Consider the following 25,691-nt stretch of genomic DNA (forward strand, 5'->3'; position numbering starts at 1 on the left):
TCAATCTGTTTAGTGAGCTCCTCGAGCATTTTCATAATACTGGAGTCAGTCCCCGGTTCATTGGTGTTTGGTTTCTCCGATATAGGTTCAGCTCTATGAATAACTTCTTGTGATGTTTGGAGCTCAATTCTGCTTGGTGCTCGATTCTGATTTTGGAGTTGTGTTATCGCAGCTTGTTGAGTCTACAACATCTCGAATATCATTCGAAGGCTAATTCCGCCTTCTTCACCGCTTTGTGCGTTTTGATCGGCTACTCGAGCATCACTGCGGATGTTACGGTCCGTCGGGATTGACTGGAGAAACTCCGTTTCCCATGGCGACAACATTTTCGTTCTCACCATGAAGACCAAAGCCATTGTCCGTGTGAGTGGGTGCTATTTGAGAGTTTTAAATGTTGATTCCTGAAATCAAAGACACTTACAAGAACAAGCGTAAAGCAGTGTGTGTTATAAGAATTAATACCAGGCAATCACTATTATCCTTAGCCCCACAGTGGGCACCAAACTGTTTACCCTGGAAATTGGATAACAATTAAACTTATAATGTGATCTTAAAGACATATGATTTCACCTAATATCAATTGACAAATATAAAGATTAGTAGTAGAAATTAATAATGAGATAAAACAAACCAGTGTTGAAACGTAATTCAGTCCTCGAGCTTGAGTGCCCTCGAACTGATCGGTACCCGAATAGTTAAGAAATAAGCAAACTGATGAACAAGAATATGCGCTAGAAAATATTGTATTGCTTTGATATGCGTGAATGTAAGGTGCCTACAAAATGATTAGAGCCTCCTTTATATAGTAGAGAAATCTTATCTGTGATACAATTCTAATTACGGAAGTAAATCTCATGATTAGCCTAAACAACCGCCCTTGATTTGATATGTTCCGAGATTTCCGCCATGATCCTCGACCAGTCACGAATATCTCGCCTTTCTGTTATTGCACTTTGCTCGAAGTCTGCCCTATTTGGTCTCGATCGTTACTGACCTCGATCTTAACAGACACCTCGATTCTCGAACTCGATACCTTGTCCTCGTGCTTTAGTCTGATCCACTACGAGGCCGATCTTCGATGCAACTCCCTCGTCTCGATCCAATAGTAAAATCGGGTAGGCTCAATTTTAACCGTATAATGCAATCTTTTATTATCTTTATTTGTAATCAAACCCTTAAATCTCTTGCAATATGACCGTCATTTAGGTTGCCTACAAAGTGGTTGTCAACTTTGAATTCAATCCTCTCTTTCTTTGCAACTAGCAAGCAAAAAATACGAGAGAGAGCGCTTGAGTTCAAAATGACTAGAAGCTGCTTCTAGTCTCTATACATGTGAAACGAAATAAAAAAGGTTTTTTCCTCCTCCTTAAAGTATCTAGTTAGAGACATTTAACCCTATAATGAAGAATGATTATCTTAATTAATTAATAATTATCTCAAACACTAAAATGTTCTTCACCAAAATTATTACACAAAATTGTTGGAAATAACTTCAGTTATTTTTTAAAAAATATCCAACTTTTTATTCCCTGCAGTAATGCACTTGTTTCAACCAGCTTTTTAGTTTAACCATCCGGGGTCCAAAGCCGCTAGCTCAACTAATCAGATTAGCGCCGAGAAATCCCACTAATGAGGTCAACCGCTCCCCACAAAAAAATTCGCAATCCACATTCCACAGAATTTGAACTCAAGACCAGATCTCTCAAAGTCATTTCCCTTTTCTCTCTCTCTCTCCATTTTTTTTTTTTTTGGCGGGGAGTGGGTGAAGCAGAATCATTATTAGTGATATTGAATATTCAAAGATTCTAGATAGCGAGTACTGTATAATTTAGTAGCTGAAGTAGTAGATAGCGCAAAACAGCCCATATACAACTAATCGAAGAAAATCAACAACCAGATTAGCTTACTAGTACAATCTGCTTAGTAAATTTGAAAATCAAAAAGCAAATATCCATGAACCATCACCATACTTAACAATTCTTGACCAAAAAAAAAGTACACCTTAATTAGAGAGCAACAAAATAAAAATTTCTGATCCGGGCAGAGACTTATAGTAGAGCTTAGTCAAGTGAAGTTGGGGTATACTTAGCCGGTGTAGACATGGACTCCAACGGCAATAAGGAGGATGGTGATAAGGCCGAAGTAAATGACGGTGTGGACCAAAATGGCTGCACCGCTCGTTTGCATACCACCGAACTCCACCACTTTTCCACGGCCGGGTAACTGGAACAGCAGCCCCGGTGATAGCAGCACGAACAGCACCACCGCTATTAACACTGGTCCCCAATCCGCCATTTGTTAGGAGAGTAACTTGGTTGATTCTAGAGAGAGGAAAGAAATTGGGGAAAATGAGAATCTCACACGGAACTACTTGCTAATGGTGCAGACTGCAGAAGATGTGGCCAAAAGTGAAACGATAGGGACAGATTTTGAAATTTGTTGGATGTTGTTATCAATTGAATAGGGTTCAGTTTACAGCCTCGTCACTCGCGCATTTCTGTCTCGGGCTTTGCTTTTGGACGGTGACTCGCTCTCATCCTCCCAACACATTTTTCATCTTTTTCTTCTTTTATTTTCGGCGAGTTAATTAGATAGAAAGTTTAGTGTTACGAACACCATTGAGATATCTAGTTAAATTATCCATATAGCAGTTTGTGATATGTTATTTTTCTATAATTGTTATATTTGGAAACTTCCCATTGCACTAATAGGAGTAATACATAATTCACATTAAAATCTTAAATTCTATGTCAAATCAAGACAACATTAAAAATGAGCCAAATACATAAACTAACCCCTTAAGGTTGGCATCAAATTTTATTTAGACATCTCAACAGAACCATTTACCTATTGAACACTTAATATATGTTTGAAATGTACCCATTGATTAACGAATTTTAATTGATTAGTGAATTTTCATAAAAAAATTAATTTTGGTATAGTGGGCAACAGTGGCATAGTTAGCCTATGCCAAGTATGGTTAAGCACACATCCTTCGCCGAAAAATTTACTGCGTATATGAGTTAAATATTATTTTATATGATTATGAATTATATCTTGAGCACCCTTAACACAATTGAGTGACGCGATCTAACGCTTTAGGGTGTTCAAAGTGACGTGTTGTTCATGGGTTCAAAGTTCTGCCCATTTTATTTGTCAAAACTAAATAACGACCATCATGCGTGGTCTATTTGATTCATTTCAATCTAAAAGATTTCCTAATAAAAAGAAATTTAAAACTTAAAATTTGTGTAGAAATAAACAACTAACCTTAAAAGTAATTTTTTAACTAAAAATTATTTCTTAAATAAATTTTATAATTTAAAAGTCAAGCTCTACAAAAATTTCTTCAACAAAAGCTCTCTACAAACTACAAATCCTTTCGACTCTCTCTCTCATTTGGTTTTATGCTTACTTTTACTAGTAAAATTTTTAATGTTGACTTTTTGTTAATTTAATTTTAACTTATAAAATATAATTCTATTAAAATTTTTTATTGTTTAGCTAAATGTTGCATAGTTTGATCTAAAAATTTTGATACACTATTCATCGACAAAAAAAATTGTTGACTTATTTAAAATTTGAATACCCTTGACGAAATTCGGGGCATTTACATCTATACCCGCTTTTTGTGTCACGTTTTAACTTGTGTCCGCTTTGCAAAAAAAATTGCAAGTGTACCCGCTTTTTCGCATAATTTCAGCATACGGGGCTGAAGTAGCAAATATAATCGCGCAAAACTTCAGCATTCTAGTAGCCGGGCCTGAAGTTCAGCTCTAGAGCTGAAGTTTTTGTTTTTTTAACTATCGAACTTCAGCTCTAGAGCTGAAGTTTTTATTTTTTAACTATAAAGCTGAAGTTTTTATTTTTTAACTATCGAACTTCATCTCTAGAGCTGAAGTTTTTGTTTTGTAACTGTCGAACTTCAGCTCTAGAGCTGAAGTTTTTGTTTTTAACTGGTGAACTTCAGCTCTAGAGCTGAAGTTTTTTCTGGAAAAAATAAGCTTTTTATGTTATCGTCCGCTTTAAATTTATGAAACTGGAGTCTAACGTATACTTGAAAGTGTATGAGTGGCAACGTCAGTGGAAAGAGGTGGATGATCTCCTGACAGGTACAAGGTACAAGATTAGGCCTTGGTCTAGAAATAGCAGAGTTTTATGTTCTACTGTAGAGTGTCACTGAACCAGAGAAAAACTTCATAGCATAATCTGCAATCTCCTTCGTCTCATATCCAACTAACACAACTACTGCAAATATCTCGTGTATCATTCTCTAGCTAGAAATGGTGCAACCACAGTGTTAGAATACTGTATATCAACTCGGATCTTCGTTGTTATCTCTTAGTACTTTTTATTAAGGATTATCTATAACCTCAGGCGATCTGTTTGATACCTTACTTTTGTAGAAAATGGAAAAGGAGAAGTTTGAGAAAGAAGAGGCAGATATAATTTTGAGGAGGAGAAGGAGGAGAAAGGAGGATGAAGTTGTTTAAAAAGTGGGTACAAGTTAAAAGTTTTTTTTTAAAAAAATGGGTATATGTTAAATGGGGGCGACCAAATAGGGCGCCCCGTGCAATTTTTACATGAAATTCCCGGCTACGCTATCGGAGGACAAACATGATTTCTAGCCCAAAGTCTAATATCACTTGAATCTGGAATAGAGTTTGTTCCTGCAATTTTGCCCAAGTCCAATACTATGGGGCATATTAGCTTGCGTTCCCACTACTCAATCCTCATACCCGCTACAAATGGAGATCCCTTCGTTTTTTGTCCAGGAACAAAGAGCAAAATGGAATTACAGAGGGACTATGAACAACAACAACAACCTAGTTTGGTCCCACAAGTAAGGTCTGGGGAGAGTAGGATGTACGCAGCCTTACCCCTACCCTGGAAGGGCAGAGAGACAGTTTCCGATAGACCCTCGACTAAAGAAGGTGAGAGAAGCCATGATAGCAAGTAAAAGCAAAACAATAATTAGAAAACTAAATCGGAGATAGCAATAGATAATATGAAAGGGGTACTGATAACAAGTAGTAGCAAGATAACATATTTAGAAAACTAATTCCAAGGCAACAAATGAGAATATGAACGAAGTACTTCTAGCAAACTACGGAATTACCAATGGCAACTAACAACGAAACGAGACATGCGAATATAGAAAACTAAGAAAAAAAGGGTACCATACTAGCGTTAATACTATCGAGCTAGAGAAGACAAAGGGAGATGCACAACTACCTACTAACTTTCTACCATAATCTTCAACCTCCACACCCTTCTATCAAGAGTTATGTCCTCGGTTAGCTCAAGTAGCACCATGTCCTGCCTGATCACCTCTTCCCAAGACTTCTTTGGCCTACCTCTACCCCTTATCTCACCTCCTAAGGCCATCCTCTCACATCTCCTGACTGGGACATCTGTGCTTCTCCTCTTGACATGCCCGAACCATCTCAACCTTGCCTCATGCATCTTTGCCTCCACAGGGGCCACTCCCACCTTGTCTCGAATAACTTCATTCCTAATTCTATCCAACCTAGTATGCCCACACATCCATCTCAACATCCTCATTTGCTACCTTCATCTGCTGGACATGAGAGTTTTTGACTTGCCAACATTGGCCCATACAACATAATCGGTCTAACCACTACCTTGTAGAACTTAACGGCACATTCTTATCACACAAGACACCAGAAGCGAGCCTTCACTTCATCCACCCTGCTCCGATACGGTGTGTAACTTCCTCAAATATCTCCACATCCCTCTGAATTATAGATCCCGGATACTTGAAACTCTCTCTATCCTAGAAATGACTTTCGTATCGAGTTTCACATCCCCATCCGCCTCCTCGGTAACACCGCTGAACTTGCACTCCAAGTATTCTGTCTTGGTCCTGCTCAACTTGAAACCCTTAGACTTCGGATATGTCTCCAGACCTCAAGCCTCTCGTTAACGCCACCTCGCATCTCATCAATCAGGACTATATCATCCGCAAATAACAAGCACCAAGGCCCCTCCCCTTGAATGTGATGTGTCAAAGAATCCATCGCCAGGGAAAACAAAAAACGGGCTAAGTGTTGATCCTTGATGCAACCCCATCTCAACCGAAAAGTAATCCGAGTCTCCACCTGCTGTCCTAACCCGTGTATTAGCTCCATCATACATGTCCTGAGTCACTCTAATATACGCTACATGCACTCCTCTAGCCTCCAAATATCTCCATAGAACCTCTCCGGGGACTTTGTCATAGGCCTTTTCTAGGTCAATGAACACCATGTACAAATCCTTCTTCACCGCCCTAAACTGCTCTACCAATATCCTTACAATATGAATGGCCGCAGTGGTCGACCGTCCTGGCATGAAACCAAACCAGTTCTCGGAAATGGACACACACCTCCTCAACCTCCCTTCAATCACCCTCTCCCACACTTTTATCGTATGGCCTAATAACTTGATACCCCTATAGTTGTTGCAGTTTTGGACATCCCCCTTATTCTTGTACAATGGGATCATCGTACTCCGCCTCCACTCTTCGGGCATCTTCTTTGTCCTAAAAATGACGTTAAACAACCCGGCAAGTCATTCTAAGCCCTCCTTACCCACGCTCTTCTAGAATTCCACCGGGATCTCGTCCGGCCCCGTCGCTCTCCCCCTACTCATCCTGCGCATAGCCCCTACAACCTCCCCCACTCGTATACATATACAGTACCCAAAATCCGCTGCCGCTCCGAGTACTCCAACTCCCCCAGCACAATGCCTCTATCTCCCTCTTCATTCAAGAGCCTATGAAAGTAAGATTGTCATCTCTGTCTAATATGTGCTCCTCCAATAAAACTCTTCCCTCCTCATTTTTATGCATCTCACTTGGTCCAGATCCTGGGCCTTCCGCTCCCTCACCTTCGCTAGCCTGTACAACTTCTTGTCCCTTCCTTTATCCCCAATTTCTTCATATAGACGACTTAACACGGCGGTCTTAGCCGCAGTAACTGCCAACTTCTCCTCCTTCCTAGCCTTCTTATACCCCTCCCTGTTAGCACTTTTCTGCCCCTCGTCTACACTTTCTACTAGCTTCAAATATGTTGCTTTCTTGGCTTCCACTTTCCTCTAAACCTCTTTGTTCCACCACTAGTCCCCTTTATGGCCATCAGAAAAACCCTTTGAGACCCCTAACACCTTTGTCCCCACCTCTCTAATGCAATTTGTTGTCATAGACTACATACAACTCGCATCCCCATAACTCCAAGCCCCCATAGAAAGTAACCTCTCCCCTAACTCTTGGGCCTTGTCCTTAGTCAATGTACCCCACCTGACCCTAGGTATACCATACATAGCCCTCTTCTTCCTCGTCCACCTGATCTCTAAGTCCATAATCAAAAGCATTTTTGGAGAAGTAGATAATCAATCTGGGTCTTGGCCACCGCACTTCGAAAAGTTATCAGGTGCTCCGCCTTCTTCGGGTAACACGAGTTAGTGATCACCAGCTCAAAAGTTTTGGCGTACTCCAGCAGCGAAGTACCTCCACCATTTCTATCTCCAAAACCGAAGCCATCATGCACATCGTCATATCCCCCAGGCGACTTCCCAATGTGGCCGTTAAAATCACCCCCTATAATAAGCTTCTCGGTGGACGGTATACCCTGCACAAACCCTTCCAAATCTTCCCAGAAACGTCTTTTAACCTCCTCGTCCAAACCTACCTGATGTGCGTAAGCACTAACTACGTTCAGAATATACCCTCCCATAACTATCTTAATGGTCATCAACCTGTCACTCACCCTCTTAACCTCAACCACTAGCTCCCTTAGATCGTTATCAACTAAAATGCCTACCCCGTTCTTCCCTCTGACCCTCCCTGAATACCACAACTTTAAACCATCCACCTCATGAGCTCTGTTCCCCACCCATTTAGTCTCCTCGACACAAGCTATGTTAATCTTCGTCTTATGGAGTATCTTTGCTAACTCTATAGACTTCCCTGTTAGAGTCCCTATGTTTCATGACCCCATTCTCAACCTAGAAGTTACCTTACCCCCTGCCACCCTTACTCTCTACCCCTCGCTGCGTCCGCTCCCCCCGAGGACATGCCCTCACTCTATCATATCTCGGCGCGGCCACTAGACCAGTACAAAGCTACAAAAGGATAGACTAGAAAGGAATAAACTAAACAAAAACCTACAGGTACACAAGGTGCTAATAAGGGATCCGACTAAGCAGGGACCAACTATGTATCTGCTATAACACTAAAGAGAAAGACAGAGACCGATATAAGCAGACAAGTCTAACTAAATATAATTTAAACAAGATACTATGCATGTCAAGGATACCGGCAAGCAAAAAATGGAAAAATAAAAAAAATAAAAAAACTAAACAGAAACCTACAGGTACACAAGGTCTAATAAGGGATCCGACTAAGCAGGGACCAACTATGTATCGGCTATAACACTAAGGAGAAAGACATAGACTGATATAAGCAGACAAGTCTAACTAAATATAATTTAAACAAGATACTATGGATGTCAAGGATACCGGCAAGCAAAAATGGAAAAATAAAAATAAAAAATAAAATAAAATACCAATATCACGAATACCAGCTATAGAATGAAAGAACCTGGTGCAAGTTTTCCTGAAGTTTATCGGATCTGCTCAATGGCACTGATAGTCCTGCTGCGTCCCGCCAGAAAGCTGACCGGAATTCGCCGGAATTAATGTAACTTGCCGGAAATCCTCGCCGGAAAAATGTTGCACCTGCCCAAAGAACAGAACACACACGCACACACACACAAGGCGGGAGAGAGAAAGGAAAAAAGAGAGAGCGGGGAAGAAGAAGATGGAGCAGGGGTCGCCGAAAAATGCAGAACGGGAAGAGTCGCCGAAAATCAAGGGTCGCCGGACTTGATGCAACTCTCCTGCACACGCACGTTCCGACTCCGGCAGCGAAAAGGGCGAGAAGCTACTGGAAAAGAAGATAAAGAAGAAAGAGGAGAGAGAAAGACAAAGAGAGGGAGAGAGAGGGGACGAAAAGTGAGAAGTGAACTTACCTATACCCGCACTTGCGACGGCGACGGCGAAGCAGCAAGATAAAAATTTGAATAACTAAGGACTATAAACAAAGTAAAAATTTGAATAAGTTAAACCTTATGTTCAAATTTTCTATCTAGAATATGTAAGGATGGAGTCCTTGGATTTTTTATGCTCCAGTATTATAAAAAATAATGTTAAAAGTATAAGTAATTGATAAAACAATGACACATGAGTCCTATGGTACCTTAAGAAATTTCCATGTAGTACGAATACGTTAGTCGTTAATTTTAGCATTCGGGGCTGCACGTCATTTTCTTTTACTTTATCTAGCGCACTAGAAAAGATTTCGCAAATAGAAAAAGGAATTCGGCCATACATTAATGATCTTTTAGTTACAACGTTGTAGCAAGCTAATAAATTTCTGTACATCTTTGGTATACAACTTATCTCATTTAATTTTATGAAGATAGAAGGTGGAAAAGAGCAAAGGGGTGTTAGCATAATGGCCCAATTGATTGACTTGCTGAAGGCCCAACATAGTAGCATGCCCAATATGTAAAGGCCCAATAATATTCATTTTATATAAGGATCGGGTATTACACTTGTTACACCCCACGTTTTCATACGTGAGAGTACGCCGTAAGCCATCGATGTAAGCTCGAAAATGAGATTATATTTGGAAGCAAATAAAGTAAGTTAATCATACTACCTTGGAGGTTACAAATATTTAATATCATGAATAACGAGTACCAAGAGTGTTGGAAAGCTTAGAAGCTAAACCAACTGAAGAAAATAAGTTTCGTCAAAAGTCGACAAGTTTGGAATGTTATAACATGTACTTTGGGGTGAGACTAGAGTTCTTAACATGATAAGGAGGTCGTGCTATGAGTTATTTTAGTCGTATGATAGCATTTGCTACGTTTTGAAGCCAAGCAAGTTGTGAAACAAAAGTTGGCAAAGGTCATCACAAGTTACATTAATAAATGTGCAGAAAATTAGGTCCAATGTAGCTGATCTTTGCTCCAAATAAACTTGGAATTATGGGGTGATCTACCTACCAAATTGAAGATCTACGAGTCTAGTTTCCAACGCATTTGACTGTTCGTCGATATGACATCATAGTAGAGAGATATTCACGTTTTCGCGAGACTGCGCAAGCAATTACCATGGGACCCACAAAGTCAGTGTAAAATTTCAGCTTGTATTTAAGTCAATTATAGGTCATTTTAATTCATTTTTCTCATTCACAACAGTTCCTAAACCCTCCTAAATGCTCTCCAAGGATTCTTCCACGATTCTAGGGTGAAAACCTAAGATAAAAACTTGAATCAAACGCTAGAAATCTCGTGGTGCTTGCTAAATCGTAGTTCTTCATCTTGTGGCTGATTTGGAGGGTTCTTCAAAGGTAAGTAACCTCAGATTTCATGTTGTTCTTTATGGTTAAGCTAATAATCAGTCCCTCCTTCATATATATTAGAGTTTCAAGGTGAAATACAAGTGTTTACACACCAACTTTAATACAAAAGTTGATTCAAGAAGAGAATACAACTCCTATAGTGTCGTGGTGTGATTGAGGGTCGTTCTAAGCTACACCAGCTAGGGATTTCAAGTTGTATCTACTGCATAAAGTAAGTAAATCATGTTTTTGGTTGTGCTTAAGGTCAATCATGGGTTGGTTGAGTTGTTTCAGTGAAAATCTACAAGATAGTAATTGACATGGCATAAGGAATCGTTATTTTTTTGTAGGCTGTGTTGAGGCTATATATATGGTTTGTTGTGGCTATAAATTGTTTTATATGTTATGGTTAATGTTGTTAAGCTTATCTATGTGCTAATTCAGTGGATTGAAGAAGATAACATGAAAAATAAGATGTTGACGATAAAGGTTAAGGTGCTAGGCGTATGGACTATATTTGAAGATTATGCTTATGATGTTTTGGGTTGAAAATGGTATGACAAGCATAAGTTTGATGTTATATATGTTTTAGACAGATTCATGGAAAAAGAATTGGATTCAAACCATATCTTGTTAATCGTAAATCGAGCTTGCCGCTCAAAATAGTTGTTGAACTAATCGGAGAGCTTATGGTGAGTTATATTATTATTGTTTGGGTTGTTCGGTGACTTTTGGTAACATATGAGATGTAGTACAAATAGGTAAGTTGTTTTCTATTTTCTTTTAGAATATTGGTTTCCAAATATTATAGTTACAATGCTTATATAATGACGGCGAAGTCGGTTTACTCATTGTAGACGTAAGAAAATCATATTGAGCTTGCTTGGCGATTGGATAGAAGATTTCAAAGATATGATAAGGCACTTTCTTCTTTCTTTTGGCATGATCTAAAGTGAAATGAATACGCTATTTCATGACGGATCTACTCCTAGCAACTAAGGTTGTCCATGTTGTTATTTCCTTATAAAATTATTCTAAGCAAGTGTGTATGATCATTGAATCCTACTGAGGTTCATATTGAGGGTATGGATGTCCATAATGTTAATCGAAGGTGCAACGAACTTAATCATTCTGAAAGGTTTAGAAAGTGATTCATGAGTCTCGCATGCATTATATATAATATCTATTTTACTCTACCGAGCCGCGCTATAGTCGGCCGACTATGGCACATATTGTGCAACCACTGATCAATTAGGTTTTACCGTGCTCCATGTGGCCTGGTACGATTCTACCGAGCCTTATGATAGCCGGGTATGTTTTTACCGAGTCTTTTCTGAGCCCGGGTATTATATGATGATGATGATACCGACAGAGGCGAATGTTTTTAAAAGTTTATGTATATATATGTATTATGCATTTCATGTCAGTAGCCCCCCAAAGGAACTCAAATGTTACAGGTTATATCTCCTCTATCTCTCTTTACACTACTGTTCTTGTTTATGTTTTCCAGCCTTACATACTTGGTACTTTATTTGTACTGACGTCCCTTTTGCCTGGGGACGCTGCATTTCACGCGTGTAGGTCCCGATAGATAGGTTGACATTCCTCTTATTAGGCTATCAGCTCAACGGAATGTGTTGGTGCACTCCACTTGCTCCGGAGTTGCCTATTTGGTCAGTATGATTTGGACATGTATTGATTGGTATGACGGGGCCCTGTCCCGACCTTTATGATGTGTATGTACTCTTAGAGACTTGTAGACATATGTCATGTATATGAAAGATTATTGTCCTTATTGACCTATGTTTATTGTACGAGTGTTCATTTTGGTATTATAAGACCGTATGTCACATGTATAAGTTTGTATTACATGTTGGGTCGTCCTATGTCAAGTATTCCCTTATGCTTTATTCTGGTTATATCATGACGGCCCTTCCGGCCCATTTACCCATGATGGTATGACAAGAAATATATATTACGTAGGTACTCGGTTGAGTAATGTACCGGGTGCCTGTCGCGACCCTCCGATTTGGGTCATGACAAAAGTGGTACCAGAGTAGTTCTGTCCTAGGAAGTCTACAAATCATGTCTAGTAGAGTCTTGTTTATGGGTGTGTTATGCACCACACTTATAAGCAGGAGGCTACATGACATTTAGGACTGTTACTCTTTCTTCTTATTCTAGATTGTGTGGTAGAGCTCAGTTGTAAGAATTCAAACTCCTAAATTCTATTTTGTTCGTAATACAATGATACCTACATCCAAAAAGAGAGTTGGTAAGAGATCAAAAGTGGTTGTGGAAGAGTTGATCAGAGGAACTCAATTTTGCATCATGTTTATGATAAGTAAATGTGAGGTCTTCAGCAGATCATATGTGTACTAAGACGTGTAAGCTTCTTGATAAGGAGTCCTAAGGAATGAGTATCTATCCATCCATATGGTAAAAAGCAATAAGAGAATTAGAATGTAGATATAAGTTTCAACAAGTAAAAGAAACAAAGTGAAGAAGGATACGACGTCACAGTTAGTGAAGATTATCAGTGTTTACAATTCAGGTAGAAAAGTATAAACATTTTGAGTTACCTTCAACAGTAACACAAATATATACAATTGACCACACTCATCTTAATTATGCCCTATGGGAGCTAACAGATATAGTTTAAGAGAAGGATGGGAGATCAGTATACAGTTGGGATTACAGTAACCCAAAATTTTGGATGGATTGTAATCATTAGCTAACATATCCGAAGGATAGTGCAAACGTGGTAATCGTTCTCATTGTGTGACACTAAGATGGTGTACTCTAGAATAGTACAGTCAAACATGAATACTAGCATGTTCATAAAATTCAGAAGATAGGCACTGGAATCCTAGAAGGGATAAATATTTACCTTGGTATGATTCCTGTTCCTAGTAAAAAAAAGGAGAGAGAATGTTAGGCATCCCGAAGAGCCAATAAGATGAAGCAAGGGGAACTATAAGTGAAAGAACGTTTTGTTGAAGTTTTCTTTGAATAAAGTGATAGACAGAAATACTAGCTGGAGAATAAGAAGAGAGTAAATGAAGTATTATGAGTAAGATGTGGTAAATGGGTGATAATGGTAAATCAAAATATGACACGATTATAGAGTCTATAGTTAATTGTAGGTAAAGACTAGAGGTTACAGCCCTTGAGACAATAAAAGAGTATAAGCCATAAAGTCATATCCCCATTTCGAGAAATGAGTTGGTGACTCCAAGGTGATTACCAAAAGGAAAAGTTAGACCCTTGGGGTAATAGAAATAAATATGGGCTAGTGAATAAGATAAGCTGAATATGAATTAGGGACCGAAGGATTTGATAATAGTCGACATCCGTGAGAATTTCAGAGATAGCATTCCGACAATAATAGAATGGACAAAAAAAGAATAAGCATTGTGAGCATAGTTAAGCTTAAACGACTAAGTGTGCTAATTTCACTAGGTGTCACCTTTATGCATAAGGAATTCAGTTATCCCTAGTACAGAAGGGTTATCGTAAGACGAGTAAGGGTCATTGATGATGTGAAAAGACGCAAAAGATGAAGAGGTAAAATATCTATAAATAGATCATCGTAGGACTAAATCTTAGTACTCCCTTAAAAGGGGGAAGATGGTGTGATGTGGTATTAGTGGTCCAGGTAACTATGGAATAGTAAATGAAGAATGTGGTAGAAAGGCAAAAGGAATTAAATTGCATTTATTCAGATCCTACAGATATGTCGTGACTCCAGAACATTGTGCAAGAACAACGTCGGGTAGAGGAAGTAAAGGTTCCCGCCCCGGATGTTATTGATAAAGAAGTGTGATGATACATAAGGAGCCAATGCGAGAGGTAAGTTAAGACAAGGACATAACCGAATAGAGATTACATAGGAATATAGATATGAGAATGGACCAACAAGTATTTAGTAGATGATTCAGGAATAGCCTAGTTATGACTAGACAATAGGATACAGACAAATCATGCAGATTGTGCAAGGTAAATGTAGTGAACCCCAACATAGTGAATTCAGTCTCGTGGATATGGCGTCATAATCCTTGAGAAATATTCAGATAGGAGTTGGGGTAATTAAAGGTACCGTATAAGTGTTATAGAAATAAAAGAGAGTTCCACTAGGGAGACTGTCAAAAATATCAGTTCAGAAGCAACCCTACGAGCACAAGGTCACGGAGGTGAGTAACTAAGGATAATTATGGGCGAGTGAGAACACCAAAAATTTCTTCGAGTATATAGTGTAATAATCTTGTATCTTTACAGGAGTCAGAGGATCTCCCCTAAGTACTACAATGAAAGACTAGCTAAGAAAATAAGGGAGAAGCCTTCAACCTAAGCATAGTAACTTGAAGAAGAAATGATCTTGTAACAACAGTCTCACTACGATATTGATTACACTCCATAAGAAAGTGGCACATATCGTGGCTAATGAACGGGAAGTAAAACTCAAAAGTGATATTTGAGATCATATGAGTTACAGGAAATTCCAGTATTCATGGGCACTAAGATAAGACAAGTATTCATGCAACAAGTGGCAGAACGACCATGAAAGGTAATTGCTTACATTTAAAGAAAACTGAGAATGCACGAAATGAAATCTATGGTGATTAGAAAGTTAAAGGAAGGTTGCTAGTAATATAAATAGATATGTGTAGGTCGTAAGATAAAGTATCATAGAGCAACAAGGTTTTAGGTAGATAAAAGTAAGGATAATAAAAGGTGAGTGAGATGGTGACAAGAATAGGTAAGGCTTTAGGATTAAGACCATCAAAACAAGAGAGATGATGGTTTTAGTAAGTTGTAGAAAGCTCGGTATATCCTGAATAAACTCAGAGGAGTCTAAGACTAGGAGCAATTAGAAAGGACGAAATGCTGCCCTGGTGGTAGAATAAGGGTGTAATTGTTATAGATAAGAGGATGACGCTAAGACCTTTGATTGAGTGACAACTTAATGAGAAAGGGATTTCGAATTCATGAATTGCACAGGATTAGAATACCCCCCATAAGATGAATCGCGTTGGGATGCTATGACATACGTGTATACGGTGAAATCAGAGAGCCCGATTTCTCGACATCGAGGCACTTCAGAAAACCATCTAAAAGTCTCGAGGCTACAAGTTTATGATCGAGTCTCCTCCCTCGAGGTTCGTCGAGTCCCAATCTTGGGACAACATTGGCCTCAACCACGGTAGAAATGAGGAGTTCCCAAGGCACGTGGCTAGAACTGACAGGACTACCCTAGCCCTTAATCAGGATGTCTTCTAGCTGTCCCATCTCTATTTCTTTATAATTAATGTATTTTGTACTATGTTGGGATTCTCCTCCTTTATAAAGGGGATCCTTATCATTTCATAACTCTCTGTTGCTTCAGTTGCTCCACACGAAATATACAAGAACTCACTATTTTCTCTCTAACATATTCTCTTTATATTATTGCTTTCATTTATTATCTTCATATTTGTTCATCATTTATTGCTTATCTTTGGACATAAAGATCCTCCTTTAATTTTACTATAACTGTTAGCCATATTTCGACTACCTTCGATAGCTCCCAGTCGAGCTCCGGAATCGACCTCGAGGCCCCGAATCGACAAGCTCGAGACCCCGACAACTGACCTAACAGTTAGATTATTGCCCTATTCGTAACTCTCATTTCGTTTCTAAGTCTCACAAACATAGCATCAATTGCTTGACAACTAGTATAAAAATAGATCATGTATTTTTAGAGTCCCATCAACAAATTTAATTGTTATTACCATTTTCACGGTAAACAATTTGGTGCCTACCATGGGGCTAAAAATAATAGTGATTATTTTCTTGCTGGTTTCGTCACATAACGCAAGTTATCTTTCACGCATTTTCTTGTTCAATATCTTCGATTTCATGTCAAAATGTCTAACTCGGTAAATGGAGGCGAAAACAACAATCTCGAGGACCACGGAGAAAATGGTATGGATGTCCCAGGTATTGGTGTGCCACCACAAAACCCTGGGAATGAGCCAGAACCGATCCCCATGGATGCGGTCTCTCGCCACCCCCAACGGGTCGATATAAGCTCGCATACCGACAGGAGCGTGCATCAAGGATATCCACAAGAAGCTTAGAAAACCCCAACTAGGTAAGAATATGAGGTTAGCCTTCATGTTATTTTTGAAATGTTGCAGGCACAACTGCTAGCTATTGCTCAGCTCCAAAGTCACCAGAAAACTCCTAGCACGGTAGCACCGGGGACAACTCCTCCAGCCGAACAGGTACCGGAGAGATCGAGCAATAACGGGTTGATAGCCGACCCTATTATCGTAAACATGCTCGAGGACCTCACCAAAAGGATCTAATCGGGCAAGAAAATGATAGAGGCCAATGATAAGAAGGTCGAGACCTACAACTCCAGGGTCGACCAAATTCCGAGCGCACCCCTAGTCCTGAAAGGCGTGGATTCGAAAAAGTTCATACAAAGGCTATTCCCAGAGGAAGCGGCCCTGAAACCTATTCCAAAGAAGTTTAGAATGCCAGAACTCCTAAAGTATAACGGGACCTGAGAACCCAATGAACATGTTACTGCCTACACTTGTGCAGTGAAGGGCAACGATATAAAAGAACGACGAGATAAAGTCCGTCTTACTAAAAAAGTTTGGGGAAACACTCTCGAAAGTGGACATGATATGGTATCACAACATAGCTCCTAACCCCATAGACTCGCTCGCCATGCTAGCAGACTCCTTCATAAAAGCACATGCCGGAGCCATCAAAGTAGCAACAAGGAAATCCGACGTCTTCAGATCAAGCAAAGGGAGAATGAGATGCTGCGAGAATTTGTATCTCGCTTTCAAACGGAATGAATAGAACTACCACCAGTCTCTGACGTCTGGGCGGTTTAGGCCTTCACTCAAGGTCTGAATGAGCGAAGCTCGGTGGCTTCGAGGAAACTGTAAGAGAATCTGGTCAAATATCCCGTTGTGACCTGGTCGGACCTCCACAACCGATACCAATTGAAATCAGGGTCGACGATGACCGTCTAGGAGCCCTCTCGGGCTCAGTATACCCAAGCAGGCTCTTAGAGAAGGAGCCAAAGCCAAACAAAGAGAGATATCAACCATATACCGAAGATAAAAGGAACGCCCCGAGGCGTAACCCACCTCGCAACGATCGAAGGATAGACCGATAGAAAAATCCTTGGGACTCATCAACAAAGTCAGATTCGATAGGAACGCGGGGCCAACAGAGGCGCCTCGCTTATTAGAGTAGAACTTCAACGTCAATGTGTCAGATATCGTGTTTGCCATCAACAAAATTAGAGACGCCAGATGGCCCAGACCTGTACAATCGGATCCTTCACAAAGAAACTATAATTTAGTATGTGAGTTTCACAACACACATGGACACATGACCGAAGATTGCCGACAACTCTGGGAGGAAGTGGCCCAGTTACTCAATAATGGACATCTTCGGGAATTCCTCATCACCCAAGCCAAAAACTAGTTTCGAGAAAGGGAAGCAACCAAAAAGAACAAAGCAGACGAGCCGCAACATGTCATTCACACGATCTTTTGAGACGGATTCCACTAGCCAAAACACCAAAGTCCCCTCCAGTAGAGGGACTAAGAGATAAATTGACGAAAAAATAGCAGTCGCGAGACACACCCTCAGTTGTATTCCGAATAAGGGACCATACCGCGTCCTCCAAACGAATGCCAAGGTTCGAAAACGCCATCGCCACTAAGGTATAACCATCTCCTTTTTATTTGTATTATACTTCATGCTAACCCTTATACAGGCGCCTGACCGAAGCAGTCAAAACGCTGACCCAGCTCAAAGACCTTAAGGTTTTTAAAGCATCCGTTGAACTCTTTTCCTTCGACCGGGTTTCATCCTGAGAAGGATTTTATCGGCAAGGTTGTTATCGAGGCAACATTTATACGCTACCTTAGGAAGATCCAACAAGTGTTCAAAGTTTCTTTTGAAATCAACCTCGAACACTGGGGGCATCCCCCCGGAAGTCTATCCGCTCAGAAAAGCCAAGAAACGCCAAATGGGGTCCCAATAGGACAATGATGTACCGGGCCAAACGGTCGAATGAACCGTGTACGTATAACCGGGGCCCCGATAGCAAAAACATGCACACTTGAACCAAATAATTGAAGAATATCTTTTATTAAAGCATCTCGCACTCTAAAAGAAGCTCGCAACCTCCACAAAAACAACTTCTCCGCAAAAAATATCCCAAACACTCGGGGACTGGCGTCAACAATTCAACATCTGAATGACATCCGGGTCGGTACTCCAATATCATAAGCCCTCAGATGAGGCAACATGAAAATCGTGAGACATCTCCATTGCTGAAAGTACCCCGAATACTCGGGGACTGGCATCAAAATCTCAAAAAATGTATGACCTCAGGGTTGGGATCTCCAAATCGTAAGCCCTCAAGGAAGCAATACAAAGTTTGCAAATAATGGCTCCCAAGTCAAAAAACCCTCGATGACTCGGGGACTGTCGTCAAGCGCCACCTCTATCGACTTGTCAAAACCCTAGGCCATAAGATCCCGAGCGGGCAGACTTGGTCTCGTAAGACTTATATAAGGCAGAAACTATATCTGTAAGACCTCAAGCAAGGCATGAACCACACTTGTACCAAGTGACAATATTTGTAAGACCTCAAGCAAGGCATGAACCACACTTGTACCAAGTGGCAATATCTGTAAGACCTCAAGCAAGGCATGAACAATACTTGTACCAAGTATCCAAAACTGTAAGACCTCAACGACATGTAAAACTTATAAGACCTTACTAAAGGCATAAACCCGATCTTAAAGTTTCAGCTATATATCGAACTTGTAAGACCCCTAAAAAGGCATACCCTCGATATAGATGCCGAAACTATCTCACTCGGGACTCAAAGGCTCTGACCAAACACAAGTGACTCCGGTCACACGGCTGTACCAGCCGAACTAATGCGACTTGGGTACGCCCGACTGTCGCTACAAAATCACATGCCTTCAAATGCTTCGAATCTACTTCGAAAAGAACCGGTTAAATAGGCTACCCTTGATACAGGAAAAAGAGCTTCGACCATGTTAGCTCTTAAACATCGGCTTCGAGATACTCAGCCTTCGAGCCAAACCTCCTAAGGTGCTCGATCATTTCCATATAACGACTCACAATCGAGGTTTTTTATTAAGCCGTCGAAGAGTCAGGCAAACACTATTTATCCTTATAGAGGGATAAATAAAGCCCACATAAATGGTCGCATCAACCAAATGCGTAAGAGCCATTGTCGCCAGCCTAATGAGCCTCAGGGCCACACACATAAAGAGTTTCTTCGACCCAAGGCATTAGAGCCACGGTCGCCAGCCCACATAAATACAAAACTTGAGGGTCGAATGAGCTCGAGTCGTAACCCGATTCAGAGACTGAACCAAAATAGTTGACTAAATATGCCTAAGAGCAAGGCGTAAGAGTGTCACCAGCCCACACTAAAAAAGGCCGCATCGGCATAAGGCGTAAGAGCCATTATCGCCAGCCCACATAAAAGGTCAAATCGACCAAGCGCATAAGAGCCTGCAGGCCAGCCTAATGAGCCCCAGGGCCATATCACAAATCTAAGGATTCCTACCAACTTAAAGGTCGATTGATCTGGCCGAAATCTCGGCAAAGAAGAACCAAAAGATACAAAATCGTGAGGTTTCTCCCTTGTACATACATGTAATAAAATACAAGCTCCATTTATAGTGTACTGTGAAAGCACTATATACAAAGACAAAGAAAAAAATAGACATCCCCCTTAGGGACTACGGCCCGACGGGCCCGTCCTCGCCATATTTGGCATCAAATAGAAGGAACTTGGCATCATACTCCTCCACCCTGGCTTGCTCGATCTCCTCCGAAAGATCGAAACCCCTGGCGTGAACTTCCTCGAGAGTTTCCCTTCGAGATTTGCACTTTCTGTACTCTTTACTGCTGCTCGTATGACCAAGAGTTCTCCTTAGGTCAGCTTTAGCAGTGGTAGCACTCTTCAAATAGGTCGTCGCTCTCTGATCCACCTTAGTGCTGCTCATCGCAGCCTCGGCCTGAGCATTCACTGCCTCGGCCTTCGCCTTCGAAAGCTCAGACTTGAGCCTTAAGATCATGTTCGCCCGCGCAGAATCACTCGCACGAGCAGTTCAGATTTGCGTCTCTAGGGTGGAAACTTTAGCCAAAGCACTCTTCTTGGCCATAACTTGGGCATCTACATGAGCTTGCAGCTCGTCGAACTTACGTTTGACCCTGCCAACTTTGCCCTAGAGTCGCTCCAACTCCTCTGTTTTTCTCTCCAACTGAAGTATCGAAACGTTAACCTCCGAAAATGAAAGAAGGAGCATATGTCAACATGAAATACAAGATACCTGTCTCTCGAGGTAGCTCTCACGGCTCTGGCTTCTATCCTCCTCACACCCTGGAGATTCTTTTCATTTATCATTGACCCTCGATCCCGAGGTCGGCAGTCTCTCCTCCTCCCCAAGAGGACATGGCCTCTTTTGGAAAAAATCTCTAATACTTGCGGCAGATAAGTTAGTACGCTAAAAAGAAAAGTACTATTCTGGGGAAATAAGCCACCATGTGCCTACCATGTTGCTTTGCCTCCCATCTTCCCTTGGACAGGTCTCGCCACCTGCGCTTGTCATAGGTCGAATAAGAGGCCAGCTCATGATACCACTTGGCCAAATCCGAGACCTCGTTCGGCAACCAAGGAGTCGCTACAAAAAATATATATACAAAAAAATGTCTTTATGGAAGCCGCCTCCAGACAAAGTGATAAAAATACAAGTATGTCACTTACGTGTGAAATTCAATTTCTCAGGAAAGGGAAGAAACTCTGTAGGAATGATATCAATCGCCCGACCTTGAATGAATCGGCTCATCCATCTTCGGTCTTCATTATCTTCACCATCGACGGTAGGACACCGGGTAGATCGACGCTGCAGAGTAATCAAAACCTCGATAACGCAGCGGCTGATATAACCTTATGAGATGACTGAGGCTAAAGTTGAGCCCGGCCTTCTCTGCAAAGTATCTTATCGTCTGCACTATCTTCCAAAGGGATGCGTGAACCTGTACCAAGGTGACCTGATATCTCCGACAGAACTGAAGAACGACCCGATCGGTGGGACCTGACGTAAAAGTGTGCGTATACACGCTTAAAAACCCCTCGACGTAGGTCATGATGCTCTCCTCAGAGGAATGTACTTGTAGCACCACTCCTTCTCCCCATCCACAGTTTTTTCTGATCATTTCGAGGCGCTCCTCCCCTACTGATGAGATAAACCTCGATGTGTGCTCCCGATGCCCTAGAACATTGGGAGGTCTCTCCAACGTAAAGTCTTTCCTCGGGACAAAGCACCTCGAGGCCCGCTCACCAGGCACCGGCGGTGTACCATCGACCGGACGCAGAACAGAAGCAGAACTCCCCTCTCGTTGATGGGTGAATATCGACGTAGCAGTCATGGGTATGATAGAATAAGAGGAGGAGAATATAGATCTGGGCAAAAAATTTGAGTTAAAGCAATGAGAGAACTAGCACAAAGCACCAAGTTCAATGGGAGAAATGGTTACTCAAAGTAGTAGAATCTCCACTGAGGAAGCAAGTGAATGAATATATAGGGGTAAAGTAGCGGCTGCTCGCCTACCTAGAGGGCCAATTAATCCTAGCCATGGTAACATTACTTTTTCTTTAGGAAATGTACTGGTGGCATCACCCCGGGGACCCCTTTATCAAATCGCATGAATGCTACTACCCCATGAGAGTCGAAAGGCATCGAGAACTCGAGGGCTTCTTTCCATCACAAGCATCGACCCCAAAGAAGCTATCAACCTAACTTCGATATAGGACCCAATTTTAGGGGTCCCGATTACTCCAACAATGGGATCTAAAGGATTAATATTACAATTCAAAGATTAGCTCCTCGAGAGAAGCAAGATATAAAGAATGGAAAGACTTAGGACTGAAAACCCCTTTTTTTATTGCCAAAAATATATTTACAAGGGACGTCTTTACAAGACTCACTCCCCCAGGCGTACATGCATAGAAAGAAGAAAGGAAAAAAAGCAAAAGTGGCACAAAGCCTACTCTTCATTGCCACTATCCTCCGAAACATCTCCAGGATCCTCGTCTGGGATGATCAAAAGCGCAAACTTTCTCTCCAACTCCCGATCCTCCTCAATTCCAACTAACAGATCGATGCCTTTGGCCTCGATCTCCTCCAAGGTTTTCCTCCTCGCCTCCGCCCTAGCTTGTTCGATGGCCCGAGCCAGTTTTTGCTCAGCCTTTATCGATACATCATAGTGTTATGGATACGTCCTTCAGGTAAGTAGCAACATTTCCTTCGATCTCGGACTTGGCCTCAACTAGCGCAACAATCTCCTTTCGAGCATCCTTGAGAAGACCATGGGTCGATGCCAACTCCGAGGTCACTACCTCATTTTATTTCCTCAGCACGAGGATCTCCACATTCAGTCGCCCAATCTGCGAGTCATTTTTCTTGACCTACAAAAGGAAAAGTAAACCAGTCAGTATCGAATTATGGGAGCGAAGGAAAGACTCATGCATAACAAAATACCTGCCCGACAAGGGCAAATGTTTCTCGGAGTGCTCTCTCCAAAGTAGCCCGGAGCTCGCCTGACTCTTTCTCCTTCCGGGCAGAACGAGCCTCCGACTCTCGCAGTCTTAAGGACAACTCCTAAGCTCCTTCTCACGGCATGAAAGCTCTTTATTAAGCTTGGAGAGGGCATGATCATACATCTCCTTACACTACAGCAAAACAGAAGAATTATAGAATGAAAAAAGATGATCGAGACTAAAAGAAATATACTTAAAAGCTATCACCTACTGCATGAACCTCTTTGCCGCCTTGACAAAGCCAGGAGCATTAAGATCGATATTCTCGCTAACATCGTCAAGAATATTTCCAAGCGTGCCTCCCTCCTTGAGAGGACCCCCGACTTTGGCGGCGTTCGCATCTTAAGCATCCCTTAGTTCCCCTGATGAGAACTAGAAGCCTGAAATGAAATCATCTATGTCACCGATGTCTCCGAGGGGCAACTCCTACTCCTGTAAAGCTCCGGGTCCCGACCTTTTAGGGTCAACGAAAATGGTTCCCTAGCGGAATCCGCACCAAACCTAGTCATGGGATTCAAGGCAACATTGACGCCCTTATCGAGGGTATTCGATCTACGGGACCGACCTGAGTCAGCCGTTCCTGATTCAGCAGCCTCCGATTGAGGCACTTGTGAGGCTCCCAAACTCGACCTCATCCTCCCTGCCAACCGGCACGCGTCATCATCATCCTCATCTTCAGCGCCGGGACTTGCTTCGGAAGTTGAAGCCAAGGTCCTAGTAACGGCTCGATGCTCACGTGACTTGGTTTTCTTTACCACGAAAGGATCGGCATCCGCCTTACCTTTCCTCTTCTTGCCAGGCTTCGAAACCTCCATCTTGCCACCAGGGGGCAGCCTCATCAGCATATTCTCGCCAAGGCCTGCACGAGCGCAGTAACCATAATTTGTCAGCACTAAGGATACGGGGAAAAATGTAAATCTAAGACATACGGGGCCACCCATCGCTCCATAGCCAAGTCGTACCAAGACCGATCAAGATACAGGAACGCGGTGTCCAACCGTTCGATCCACCCCGGCAAATCTGAAACCGCTTTAGGGTACCAAGCGGGGCTGCAATAAAAACAAAGAGGTTATTATTTCGGAAGAAAGGAAAGAAAATCACAAAACATGACTAAGGAAAAAAATGCTTACGTTGTGTGTTCCACTTCTCCGGGAAAGGCATGTTACAACCCATATCCACACGCGTTAGTTCATGCCATATATTAGTTAACATAAATCCAAGAAGGAATTATATTTGAGATGATAAGAAGTTAATCATATTGGTCTTAAGTGATAGAAGAGTGTATAAGGGTGATTAACAAGTATTAGAAGTTAAACGAATCAAGGATGTTGTAACTCGTATTTTTAGGTAAATCTAGCGGTGCTTAATACACTCAAGATTTCATGTATTAAGGTATTTTAATCATATAATATCCGTATCATAAGTCTTGAAGTCAAACAAGTTATGAAACAAAGGTTGTCGCAACTTAGGTTCATAATTTTACTTAAACATTAGGTCAAATTCTAAGCTTTTCTCCTAATTTACAAGGAATTACGGGGTGATATACCCACCAACTTAAATATCAATGAGTCTAGTTTCCAATGCATTAAACCGTTCATCGATACGATCTCAGAGTAGAGAGATATTCGCGTTTTCGCGAGACTGCGCCAAGTACATCTCTATGGGGCCCACTAAGGCGGTTTAAGATATTTGGACCTATATAGGATGCCTCCAACCCGTTTTAAGTCATTTCTTTTCACTATTTTCAGACCTTAGAACCCTAGGAACATCCTCTCAAGGTTCTCTCAAGATTCAAGACCCAAAAAGGGCAAACAACACAAATCAAGTGTCGGAAATTCCGTGGCGCTAGTAAGTCTCTTGTTCTTCTTGTTGTTGCTCATTTTTGTGTTGTTCCAGCTCGTGTGGGAGGTTGTTTTAAAGGGTTTATGTTCTGTAAATACTCCCTCATGTTATTAATATCAATCCTAGGTGATTTCAATCCTTCTAAAGTGATTCTAGTGCCGAAAAACACTAATTGATTGCTAGTTTCGCTTTCTTGTTATTGTGGCAGCATTGGAGGGATATTTCATGGAAATTTAAGGTCACATTGGAGTTATTATTTCGGTATAAAGGTAAGGAACCTCTTACTCTATATGTATTTAAGATTATCCAAGTTGCGGCTAAGACATTGAAGCTAGAACTTGTGAAATATATATCGAAAGGCTTGGTAGTAATGTTATTGTTTTGTTGACTGTTTTGCATTGCTGTTGGGCTGTGTATTTTACTACTATTTTGTGGAGTTTTGGAGGATTAAGGATGTGTAGAAACACCATATATATGTAGGGTTGCGGTCTGATAGTTATTCGTAATATTTCCGGGTCATTCGTAATAGTAACGTTTCTCTTATTTTAGACTAAGGAGTTGTGACAATTGCATAGCTTATGATTGGGGCAGTATATACAAGGTATGTGAGGCTATCCCTTTTCTTCTTTTGCACGACTCCGATTGTACATAATGTAATGAACGAGCTTCCAAAGATACTCTACTCTTAGAAGCTAGCAGTACTTACATTGATTTCCCTCTTATGGAACGATTGATGTTAATGTTGCTTCTCTTATTCTTATGTTATCAATG

This window comes from Nicotiana tabacum, chromosome 6, assembly GCF_000715075.1.
Source record: "Nicotiana tabacum cultivar K326 chromosome 6, ASM71507v2, whole genome shotgun sequence".
NCBI lineage: Eukaryota > Viridiplantae > Streptophyta > Magnoliopsida > Solanales > Solanaceae > Nicotiana > Nicotiana tabacum.